The sequence below is a fragment of the Mixophyes fleayi genome, chromosome 9 (genome assembly GCF_038048845.1).
Source record: "Mixophyes fleayi isolate aMixFle1 chromosome 9, aMixFle1.hap1, whole genome shotgun sequence".
Classification (NCBI taxonomy): domain Eukaryota; kingdom Metazoa; phylum Chordata; class Amphibia; order Anura; family Limnodynastidae; genus Mixophyes; species Mixophyes fleayi.
In genome coordinates, this window is record NC_134410.1 from 29,129,728 (window position 1) to 29,142,640 (window position 12,913).

Genomic DNA, 12,913 nt, shown 5'->3' on the forward strand with positions numbered 1-12,913 from the left:
GCCATGCAGATGAAATACAACATTTACGCTTATTAGCTTCACTGCTGCTTTGTGAGTTAACTGTTTAACATTGTTGCAACAATGTAAGAACTGACATTGTTGCAACAACGTAAGAACTAGCATTGGTTGAGCCTTACTGCCTATAGCATTGTATTGTATTGAACACTGACAATTAATACTGAAAGCCTATACTGTATGTAATGTATACACATCAACTGAAATATACAGCACACAAGTATGTAGTTTATAAATACCCCTAATATTTCTTTATATTTTTACCAGAAGGCATCAAGAAAGATCATAATAATATTTAACAAATTGCCCAATTATAAATTGGCGGACATGACTTTTTATAAATGATGTGATATGTTTCTCTCTTTTGCTTATTATACATCAAACATACCTAAATTAGTATTTTTCCCACAGACTAAAACCCCAACCCACTTGCTTAAAAAAACATGCTACTACCAGCAACGCTATCATGAACATGTACTTATGGATTCCAATGACCCAATATATGCTTATATTTGCGATTGGGAGGGATGACATCTACACAGTGTTTTTTGGATGCTGCATACTCTACTTACTTGCATTCTCTACAAGTTAATGCTTTGAGGTCAATGGAGTGCCCAAGCATGGACTGGTTACCACTGCCCATCAAATCCATTTAAAATGTGCAACACCATTGCAGAACTATGAGATGCATAGGATCAGAATCTTCTTCCATTAGGTTAAAGCTTCATACTCATAGGCATTTTACTTACATTTTCAATGATAATAAAATGCTGGAAAAAGCTCTTATCTAATGCAAATGCTTTTAGAAACATTTTAGCGTTACTGTTTGCTGCCCGATCTATATAGATGTGTTTAACACAGAAATGGAACCAAGAAATGCTACCACAAAGCGGTGCAAGTAAAATGACAATGGTTTCTAGGGCCATACTCTTATACATGCAGTTTAAAAGCCATGTAAGACACATTTAAAAAAACACCAGTGGGTATAAGACCTGAGAGTTTTAGACCCATGTACCAAAATGCAACTATCCTGGCAGACTTGTGTAGTTCTGCCAGTTACGTCAGCCTGCACGGTCCTGGATAGGCGTGACGGGGGATTCTAACATAGTCCAAGTACATTAAGGGTGTGTTAGCAGGGGCGGATCTAGGAAATTGCTATACCCGGGGCGATGTAGGGGGGGGGGGGCAATTTAGGCCCCGCCCCCTTTCCAACTTCTAAGGCTGCCGGCGGCTGCACAGTATGTGCTGCCCCGCTGCTCTGATTGTGTTTAAAACACAATCAGAGCAGCCGGGCAGCACACGGTCACTGCTGAACGGACCTGCACAGTGTGCAGCTGTCGGCAGCAAGCCCCTGGTAGGGGGGGGCCATTGCTCCCCCCTGGATCCGCCACTGTGTGTTAGTGCAAAAGCCATATTATTGGCTGTTAGTCAGGGGCTGCTGCAAATCACAAAACATGATGATCACAGTCTCCGGCACTAGTGATACATTAGTGATTGGCTGTTTGCTTTTTCACTGATTATGTAGATTGGTGCTTTCTTCGTTGCTCAGGCATATATTATGCTTCTGTGTGCCTATTTAAGGAAAAACATCTATTTTTGGTACACAAGAGGGGGATTTGTTTCTACTGTATTAGAGAAGGTTTTTTTTATTTTTATTTATACCTAATAGCAAATGTGTTTGTTGCAAATCAACTGGATAAAAACCTGAGCGGAAGTGGTCATAAGTGTCTGTGACGTGTGCCTTGTATAAAATGGGTTCATTTGTTACCGATGCTGACCTGCACGGATTCTGCGTTTGGACGTAAATACTCTATTTGTATTGTCCCTTGTTTTAAATCTTCCGCTGCCTGGCTCATCTCAGTGAATAATTTATCATGTCAGCCAGGCAACGCAGCTTCTTGTTGGCAGTAACCGAAACTGACAACTGACAGCCAAGAAGGTGTCCAAGTCGTAAGAAGGCGCCTGCTGCTACCAAGAGCCGGAGAAAAGCCAAGAAACTAGCAGCTTTTTTCAAATTTACCGCTGCCTGACTGACATGATAATTTATTTATTGACTTGAGTCAGGTAGCGGAAGATTTGGAAAAGTGGAAAAAGTTGCTTAAGTGGAAGAGTCGCTTTGCAGCGCTGGTCAGTTACAGAGGGGCCTATATAATGATCAAGTACCAAAAGTGCCGATGGAAACCAATAGGTGATGTGAACTATTCAAATTCACCTCAAAATGGAAATCCTCAATTTATATTTAACAGTAGTAAGTTTCTATAAAATATAATTAGTCTTGCAACCAACACATTTCATTTTAATCTTTCACATAGATGTCCATCATAAATGCACTGTGCTTTTATTGTCTTGTTTATTTGTGTTGAATAAAGAACAAACAATCTGCAAAAACAGTCATTTAAGTTTAGGTCACAAGGTAAAAAAGATGATAAGAATATTAAGACCTATAAACTGAAGCTGGTCAGACATGCTGCAATATTGACATGTGTATAATATGTTTGGACCCAACATAAACCCAAATGTCCATAATATTCAGGCTAATATCAAGTTGCTACATTTATGTGTTTGAGATATTTCTGCTACATCTATTTCTGCACATATAAATGTATGTATCGGCATCAAATGAATTTGGGGACAACAGCTGTCCTATGGAAAGTATGGGGTGATTTATAATTACTGGAACCTCCTGAGCATCCCTACAAATATCCTGTTGACCAAGACAACCCCCTCGTACATTCATCATCTGCACACCATGAATGTCACGTGTGTGCAATTCTAGGTATACTTATGCACCCAGCCTACATTAAGCTAGTAACACATCGATCTGCCAAGACTGATATGATGCACTCATCCACTGTCCCTACTAAAGGCACCAACATCTGGATGTGTTGATCCCGGGGTTTCCTGTAAAAACTGGAACATTTGCACAAAAATAGGTGCATGAGGTTACTAATTGCAATTGCAGCACAAATTCTCATTGTAATATGTACTTCAAAATCGTTACTGACAAGTGCGTCACTGAGGACAGCACACTGCCTCATTTACAAAGAATACATATCATCATCATCATTTAATTATATAGTGCCAACATATTCCGTAGCGCTTTATAATTGGGAACAAACATAGTAAACTAATAAACAAACAGTGAAAAGCAGACAAAGACATATATAAAATAACACATTGGTTTTACACTAGGGCATCTGGATGGTTTGTCCAGTGTACATCAAGTTACATAAATAAACGAGTACCAAGGTTTGGGGAGAAGGGTGAAATTTGTAAGGGAGCACTATGCAAATGTTTAAAGACATTCTCCTACTTTGGATCTGATCCTCCACAAATGCTGTTATCTTGCTCCGTAAACCCTGTAAACTATGACGGAAGTCTAGGCTCACTTGCACTAACTAAACCACACCGTCGGACCAAAGCGGATGCTGCACCTCAACCATTACTGCTCAAATGACCTCCTGCACAAGGAGATGAAAACAAGAAAGCCAACACTCCAAGGGTGTTATCAAATGTCCACCTTGATGCCACCAGGTATGGGACCACCATGTTTTTTATGGGAACAATGAATAATTGCCACTGCATTCCTACACTGTCCTATGAAATTACTTGATAGCTGGCCCTCAGTAAAATCTAGCAAATAGGCCCAAATTGTTCCTTAGGCCTTTTCTTTTTTTGAAAACAGATGTCTTGTATTACTGACAGGTGTCTTGTCACTTCTGGGCTCCTATTCTGTATTAACCAGGTGTATCAGGAACAGTGGACACAGGTGTGCTCCACAACAAACCTTCTCCGAGCCGCGAGGCAGATAGGCATAGGGCTACTCCATATTTTCCATCCTATGTCAGTGCCTACGTTCTCTTATTATTCAGCCTCCAGTATTCATGATTAGTGTCTCCAATATTTTTAGTTCCGAGTCCGGGATAAAACTTTACTACGTATGTAATACCCGGGGGAAACCAAGTACTGGTGAGAATGATTAGCTCTAAGGGAAAGGGGGCTGCTATAGGCAGAGACCATGACTAGCCTGCTCTAGAGGTTCATTCTTAGAATTCAGCGTATGTCCTCACATCAGATCAATTCAGCACATGATGTTGGTTTTAGAAGCTAATCTGTGCTTGTCAACACCGGTCTAGTTGCATCCAATGTAGGGAGCCATAATTGGATTTTAACCACCTCTAATCAAAGAAACCAATATCCCAATAATAATACTAATTAGCCACATGTAACAAGCAAAGACGGCTTGTTATAGAATATGTTATTCAAACAGACTCTGGACATGCCCACAAAGGCACACAGTGCCAAATATGCAAACTTCTTTGGCACCTGGCAGCCAAACAGATTAACTCATAAAATGACTCCACAGAGAATGAAAGACCATAAATTAGACTTTACTCAGTCTGCCAAAAAATGTAGTAAATGGCATAACATATAATGTTACTAACATAGTAACATAGTGACATAGTAGGTAATGTTGAATTTATGAACTTCATTTCATATAGAGGTGCGTTTAACACAATCACTCTGCATCAGTGTGACACGAGCTTGACATCACTTCCAGTACTATTGCTCCCTGCTCCACAATGTAACTCTCCGTCTGTGACAATCTCCATGTATCTGTTCCCCTCATCATATTATGACTCTGCACCTGTCACAGGCAGCCCTGTCCTCATTGACATAGTAAGATGAGTGGACAGGTCACTCTCTCCCACAAGATCAGCACATTATCTACTGCTGCTCTAAAGATTCTGATGATCTGGTTGGTCACAACACTGCCTGCCGCAAAATAAACAAAGTGATTGCCTACTACTGTGAACATTCTGATGATCTGATTGGACAGATCGCTGCCTACCACATAACCAGCATCCTGCTGCTGTGAATATACTGATGGACACACCATATACTGGTTGGACACACCACTGCTATTTACAAGATTATCATCATCATCATCATTTATTTATATAGCGCCACTGATTCCGCAGCGCTGTACAGAGAACTCACTCACATCAGTCCCTGCCCCATTGGACCTTACAGTCTAAATTCCCTAACAAACACACATGGACAGACAGACAGAGATTAGGGTCAATTTTAATAGCAGCCAATTACCCAAAGTATGTTTTTTTGGACTGTCGGAGGAAACCGGAGCACCCGGAGGAAACCCATGCAAACACGGGGAGAACATACAAACTCCACACAGATAAGGCCATGATTGGGGATTGAACTCATGACCCCAGTGCTGTGAGGCAGAAGTGCTAACCACTTAGCCGGCTCACAAGCCTATTCGGATCCCCTAAGTTTGGGTGGGTTTCGGTTTTCAGAAAACCGATGCCAAACATCTCTACTGTTTATATTAAGTTACTTTGTGAGGAACAATCAAGCCACAAACTCCATCTTATCTTTCTACATTAGTTTTTTCCCAGACCCTCTAAAATGTGTACTAGATGTACAATAGAAAAACATACAAAGAGATATATTAAATGCATTTTCCATATCTATATGTTATGTAGGTCTGGGTTGTTTCTCTTGTTATATCAGAATATTCTATCCAGTTGAGATATTAACTACCCTCCTTTCTTTGATGTCAATTTGTGCTAGTTCCTGGAACAGAGAAACAATAACAAAATTGTCAAGACCATTTAGCTAAGAATGGGCAAGTCAACTGTTTGGCCACTCCAGGCTGACATGCAACAAAATGACTGACTTTAACCACCGAGGGCATTATTCTATTGGTAATTACCTTCTGTTAATTTCCATGGGCCCTTTTTCAGTGAAAAAAAACTGTTGGACCAGGACTAACAACAGGCCTGTAATTAACATCCTTCCCCCCCTTGGCCTCTTGTCCTTTGCCTTAGGACTCCATGGCCCCGATATGCCAGAATCTGTATAACATAAATAAGTGTAAGAAATAAATGTATTTAATAGATAACCATTGTCTTTAAATACTGACAGGCTTACAAAGTAAAAATAATTAGTAATATGTAAGATAATAAAATAAAGGGACAGCCTGTCACCCCTAGAATTCTGCCACCTTAGGCTAGGGCCTGTTTAGCCCATCCACAAATCCGACTATAAAGACGTGTACAGGAATACTAAACACTCTAAAATTGAATGTACAGATAGGAACCATTAAGGTAAAATACAATCTTAATTTGCCATTTTATTGCAACTGTGTTACTAAGGGGCATATTCAATTGTTGGCATTACTGCCTAAAGTAACGCGGCGCGCGCACTATTACCGTCATTACGGTAATAGTGCACGTAAATACCGTTATTACTGTACCATTCACGCTGGATTTCAGCTCGCGGCTCAGGGAGCTGTGAGCTGGAATCCGGCTTAGTATTACCGTAATAACGGTATTCTGATCAGCGTTGACATATTCACATATTGGAAATAGCAAGCATAGACCTGAAAATTCTCCACGAACAATAACAGCAGCATCTGAGATAAAGAAAAAAAAGGGAAAATTATACCCTGCACAAAACGGGATCCCATTCTATCACAAATAATTTTGATTTTACATACAAGCTGATTTTTAATCATTAAACATAAGCCATGTCACCATGGCATATTTTACACTATTTTATTCCTGGTTAAATACTTTAAAAATAAATAGAATCATCTTTCATCAAATACTTAGGTACTAAAATAATCATACACAATTAAAGTAGCTATGGTATCTATAATTTTTCTTCATATGTAATAACCTAATTTTTTTCCTCACTAGAACCATGGCACAATATACCACTTTTGCCTACAACTGACTGCATTTGTACAGCCATATAAAAGGGAAGACACTGTACCTTATATGACAGGGCTTTAACATTAAAAACTGTCTTTCTGCAGAGGTATGCTAAAGAAAGAGTCACTTCACTGCCTCCAGTTCCCCGATGTCAAAAGCTGGACTGCAGGGTGATTGAAATCAACCAGTTCCATTCTACAGATTTAAATACATACCTCACAACATTTTAACTGTGTTCCTTGGGATAGTGTGTGTGTGCAGCAATGCCACGTGTTGCGTTGACAGGTGACATGGCATTGTCACATTGGGCCATGCCACGTTCCCCAGGCTGTGCCTAGCACTTCTAAAGACACTGCTGAGGGTAAATCTATCAAGCTGCGATTTTTTTTGCAAATCGTTAGAGGCAACCGGCGATTTGAAGTGCAAAATTGCTATATGTATTAACTAAAGATGCTCAGGCTCGGTTCCTGGAGAACCGAACACACCCGAACTTAGGGTAGCCGGCTCGGTACTGTTGCGCACCCTCGGAATTGAAAAACATCTTTGTGATGTCGTCGGATCTCGGATCTCGCGAGTTTTGTGTTCCTTTTTAACATCCATCATGGGGAGGGCAGACCCCCATTTATCTTTTCTGCCACTGCTGTGTGCCAATGTGTCCTAGATGTGCTAGGAACTATCGTGTGTTTGTGTCATTGCTCTGTCGCTTAGCATCCAGCCAGGTCGCTGCAAAATTTGTCCGAAAGTGTATGAAAATAATATTGTGACCTGTGAGGTGGTCTAAATTGACTGCAAATGACTTGAAATTAGTGTTATTGAGGTTAATAATAATGTAGGTACAAAAAAGAGCAAAATTATGTGATTTTAGCATATTTTAGGATTTTTTCTAAAATATCCAAAACCAAAACACACGAGGGTGGTTTTGCCAAAACCCAAATCAAAACCAAAACACAAAGCTAATCCAGATCCAAAACCAAAACCAAAACCAGTTCACGGGGGATCAGTATCATCTCTAGTATTAACCAGCGATTTTGACCTTCCTAAATCCAATCTCTGGCGATTTGTGTCGATTTTAAAGCACCTATCTCTTCCATGTTAAGATCAAACTTGCAGGAGATTAAACACAAAATCACAGAGAATTAATAATCCTTTTTGCCCCTCTACAACAAAAGAGATGGTTTATTGAAACTTGCATTGTGCCTCCTGTTATATTAACATTGCCCTGCAGTGTAACAGTGATGTGTTTGCCAATCTCGCCTATAGAAAGCAGCGTGTGGTATCTGGCAATTTTTAAATCAAACTCAGGCGAGTTTGCAAAATCGCAGCTTTATACATTTGGCAATTTATATTGCAAGAGTGGGAAAAAAACGGGACCATAATTTTTAGCGATTTTAAGAATGGCGATTTTGAAAGAAACATCAAATCGCTGGATAATAAATCAGCGATTTTAAAATCACCTGAGAAAAATCGCTGACAATTAAAAATCGCAGCTTCAAGCATTTACCCCCTGGACTGTGATACACAGCGGCAGTGAGGAGGACACACCCTGAAACATCCTCAGCAATCAGGACAACAGTCAAAGCCTGAATAGTTGGAATGTATGTTTTGTTCAGCTCTAATGAACAGTACGGGATGGAATGAGTCCCCCTGTGCTTAGAGCTACATCCGCCAACATATAAAATGTGTTCTGTTTTAATTTTTGCTCTTCACATTTGCTGTTCAATTAATAAATAGTGCATTTAAATATTTTTCTTCTTAAACACTTTTTAAATAACATTTTAAAATAATAAGGTATTTTTTCAATTTGAACCATTCACGATCGAAGCTCGCTATTAAAAATGAATAAAATGTATCAGTTTAAGCTCAAACAGGATTGAACCAGCTTCAACCTGTTTACATTTCTGAAATTTAGCTTGATTCTTTCAACCAATCAAAAATTTGATAAATTACGATTACTTTCACATTTTTTGTGCAGATTCGATGAGCCAGTTGGAGAAATGATACGTGTCCGGCTTGAGCATCTTCACACACTCAATGTGCAGAGCAAAACACTTGGGTTGAGCACTGGCGTTCCAGATTCATCCGCCCAGTGCACATTAATTTGCATGCCTGCTGTGTTCTGAAGAGATACCTCCACAAACTAGACCTGTGCTTATGTACGTAGAAAGAGAGATATATTGTGGAATTGTGTAAACATCACATCACAGTCTAAGTTTCTATCTCTTTAGTAGCATCCCTTCCATTAAATTACACATTTTCTCCTAATATTATTAGGTGTAGCATCGTTGATGCCTTAAATTGCTCATGAGAGTGAGGGGACTGTTTTTGTTACATGTGGCACTTGTGTCCTTGAAGCTGTTTACTTCACAGCACAGATATTAAAATTAGAATGATACAAAGAAGATTAGCACAACCCCTGTGCAAGTATGACGTGCAAATTTGTCAATAGTTCCATATATTTTGCGACCGGGTATAACCGAGATTGCCCTAGTCCGGTGAATCCTTAAAACACTTACCATTCCAGCTCCTTTTCTAGGTCCAGTTGAGCCAACTGCACCGTTCCCTTCGAGCACTGGCATAAAGTTTGAGAATAGGGGTACTGAGCTGGATTTGGGAGACAGGCTGGCCTGAAATTTGGAAGGTTCTGGCTTCAGTGAGCGCTGTGTAGAAAATTAGAGTAATGGCAGACATGTTTGGGCTGACACTGCTGGTTTGACTGCTGAGAGACAGGGACAGTGCCCAAGGTGAGTGAGTGTTAACACCGAGTCATACTAGTGATGCACTGTCTATTATATTTACTACCTTTAACCAAGTGATGTGCTGGAAGAGTTAATAAAACAGTGTTATACAATGCGAGATGGTCTGGAACCTATTTTATTCAACATCTGTGTATGTACTACTACACCTGTGTCACCTGAAGTATTAAACATGGTTATTAAACAAATGGTTATGTGCAAGGGCACTTTTACACCTAAGCTTCCCCCGAAGCCTGAGATAAGGGGAAAGGGTACTGAGCTAACTGAAAAATTGCCAGGGCCAGAGGTAGGTGCATGTGCAAAACCACCTACCTCATACCATACCAGTATAAATGGATATATACTAGGAGTATGTGTGCCAATAAATGTGCTTCTTCACTGAATGCTACATGGAGGCGCAAACTAAGTCCAACTAAAAATTATAGCACAAGACTTGATAGCTGTCAGCTGTTTCCAAATTTAAGCTCTTCTGTATAGCCCCTTAAATTGGTCTCTCTTCTTCTTTCTTTCATTTGAATAATCACAATACACAAAAGAAAATCTATTTTTTGCATTGTGCCACAAGACTAGGTGCATAGGGGCACTTACTCTGTGGTTTGCTAGAAATGTCCTCCCTCTGTCCAGCTTCTTCCATTTCTAGTGCAAACATCTGCCCCTTGGCAAATGCAACCATCTTGCTTCATAAACCTATGTGCTTTGTTGATAATCTAGGAGCACTTGAACCATATGAGGCACTTGGCACGCCCATAGATTTTGCGCTGTACTTCACCTATTTTGCAAACTGAGAACTGGTGTGGTCCAGTCACTTGTCTTTTTCTGGACAAGTATTTTGTGGAAAATTATGAGAAATATTAAAGGAATGTGTTGGGACTACTGATAATTAGATAAACTTTTAGAACCGAGCTAATAGAGGTCTTCAGTAGCAGCTGCCTTTCCCATAGACCTAGAATTGTTCAGAGGTTCTCGGATGCCCCCAGGACTCTAAGGTAGTAGAAGTTTATCAATATAGCTGTAGCGCAGGGTGTGGGGAAACTGGAATACTGGAGGCAGGAACCAAGGACAGGCCAAAGGTTGGGGCAGGTTGCAGACACGGAAATCCAGAAACAGGCAGAGGTCAAGGGACACAGGCATTCAAACAGGGTTCAAGTAACAAGCCAAGGTCACAACATGTTGACAGATCTAGGACAGCAAGGTATCCACAAGACAGCAAGTCAGCAATCTGTGCATCACAATAACGCTAGAAGGCTAAACCCTCCCTGCCTTAAATACATGGATTGACCAAGCAATGAGGAGGTACACAGAATGCATAATTAGCCTCCTCAGGTTGTTATTAAGTTCTTAAGTGAGGCATGCACACGCCCAGCTGTGAGATTAGCAGGACCATGGTGAGAGAGAAAATGTCCCGACTGTTGCCCTGGTAACACCCAGGACACAGAAAATGGAAGTGGCCGGCTGTCAGGGCAACAGCTGGGAGGCGGCCCCTTATAATGAGAGATGAGTCACCACAGCAGGGATCCAGAATAGCTTCTAGAATGTATACATTTGACTTTATTACGGGATGGAGATGGTGAATAAGAGAAATACCATTGGTCACAGTGACTTGAAACTGAGGTGGCTGTTCATGGCATTAATGTTTATAAAGTTATGAGATAACCATGGCAACCACCATAACACCATTTCTAGTCTTAACTAGGTTGGATTTCAGTCTCTCTGTATGCCTCAAACAAGTGTAACCTGAATAGACAATAGGTGGCTCTCTATAGGAGAGCTATCTTTTGTCTCCAACTGGGTGAACTTTAGACTGTGTTGAAAATTTCTATAGTCACTTCATGGGTAAACGTACTAGAAGCACTGGAATTGACTATTGCCAGTATGCTCCTGAATGTCAAACTGAAGATCCAGACAAGTACTGTTTCTGAATTATGGCTTCTCATGAGTTATGCACCCTGAAGGGAGATTAATGTGAAGGTCTATGGTCTCAAGACAAGTTAATTGGCTCACTTTGTTGTATCCAGCTTCCTCTGTGTCATCCAAATTATTGCAGAGGAGACAAGATAGAAATTGGGGCAAAGCTGCATGATGCGCAAGTTCTGTCCAGCGAGCATCTATTTTAAAACATCTTGAAGTAAACTCCTCCATCTCCTCTGGTAATACATTTGGGCGATGTCATCTCTCTGTCATTGTCTGAACCAGAACATTCCAGTCGGCATCTACTACCCATTTGTGAATCTTTCTGGAGTACTCTGAGATGGACAAAGGGTCTTGACGCAGGTGATGTAGTCAAAGCTGTCAATGTCCAATGAAGATTATCAAAAGCAGCAAATGCATTCAAGAACTGAGGCAAGGAATTCAACACATGATCATTATTTTTCAGAAAAAGTGTTGCCTATTCCAGGGCAGCCCCTTTAACAAGACTGAAAACAATTGAGCATGGTCAAGAGGCTGGTCAACTGCCTGGCTGAATATTTGAGTCCAAGGATCTACAGCATGAAGTTTTTCCAGCTGAACCTGTATCATGTTCATCTGTGTGGCTAGTATATTTTGCCTGGGATTGGTATTTTGAGAGGGGCAATGGAAGGGACATAATCTCTGATAGCTGGAAGCTGTTGATGTAGATAGCAGAGTCAGCTAATAAAAAAAACTAAAAGGGTAGTCAGTAAAACCAAAGGTTCAGATCCAGAAGTGAAGTCATCTGCCGCAAAAGGTAAATCACAGGATAATCTTGACATTAACGGTGAAGGGTGGTAAATAGATTAAAGTCCGAACGTGGCAGACTGAGTTTGAGGCATATACCTTTGACATCGTCTATGGTGGAGACTTAAGAGTCCACTTTTTCTTGCAGAATCTGTTGGATAGTGAAATTTGTCAGCACCAACATGAATTGGTTCTGAGCCTTAGCAGCAGTGGCAGACTGGGCTGGGGGGCAGGGGGGCATCTGCCCCCCAGGCTGATCCCATAATAGGCTACTTTGGGCAGGGTCACTGGGCCACCTGCATTTTTTTTCCATTAAAATAGGCTGCCGAGTCGAGTCTTGACCCCCGGGCTGAAATTTGCCAGCCCTCCCCTGCTTAGCAGGCTATTTTCTCGCTATCTTTCCACTAGAGAGCGCTCCTAAGTTCAGTGAGTTGGAAAAGGATAGTAGCCTTTCTGTGGAAATGGGCAAAAACATTGTAACCAAATTAGTAATTTTAGAATCCTGATGATGCAATCTAGAGAAGTTTGTTCTTTCTTTGATTTCAATAGCACTGTCAAAAAAGTATCACCATCGAGCAGATTTAGGGTCAATTCTACTAGTGTCTCCAGGTAACATAGTGCAGCCTGATGGAACCTGTCAACCACTCCACTGAGTCAATTAGCATTAAATATGCATAGTCAAAGTTGGACAAGTGAACAAGGATGGTCTCC

At 40.7% G+C, this 12,913-nt stretch overlaps 1 non-coding gene across 1 annotated transcript; it reads left to right on the forward strand.

Annotated features, from left to right (window-relative positions):
* The first annotated feature begins 9,109 nt into the window (after positions 1-9,109).
* Positions 9,110-9,213, forward strand: LOC142102630 (U6 spliceosomal RNA). Its single transcript, XR_012679288.1, has one exon. It is a non-coding gene; the product is annotated as a U6 spliceosomal RNA (small nuclear RNA).
* The last annotated feature ends 3,700 nt before the right edge of the window (positions 9,214-12,913 follow it).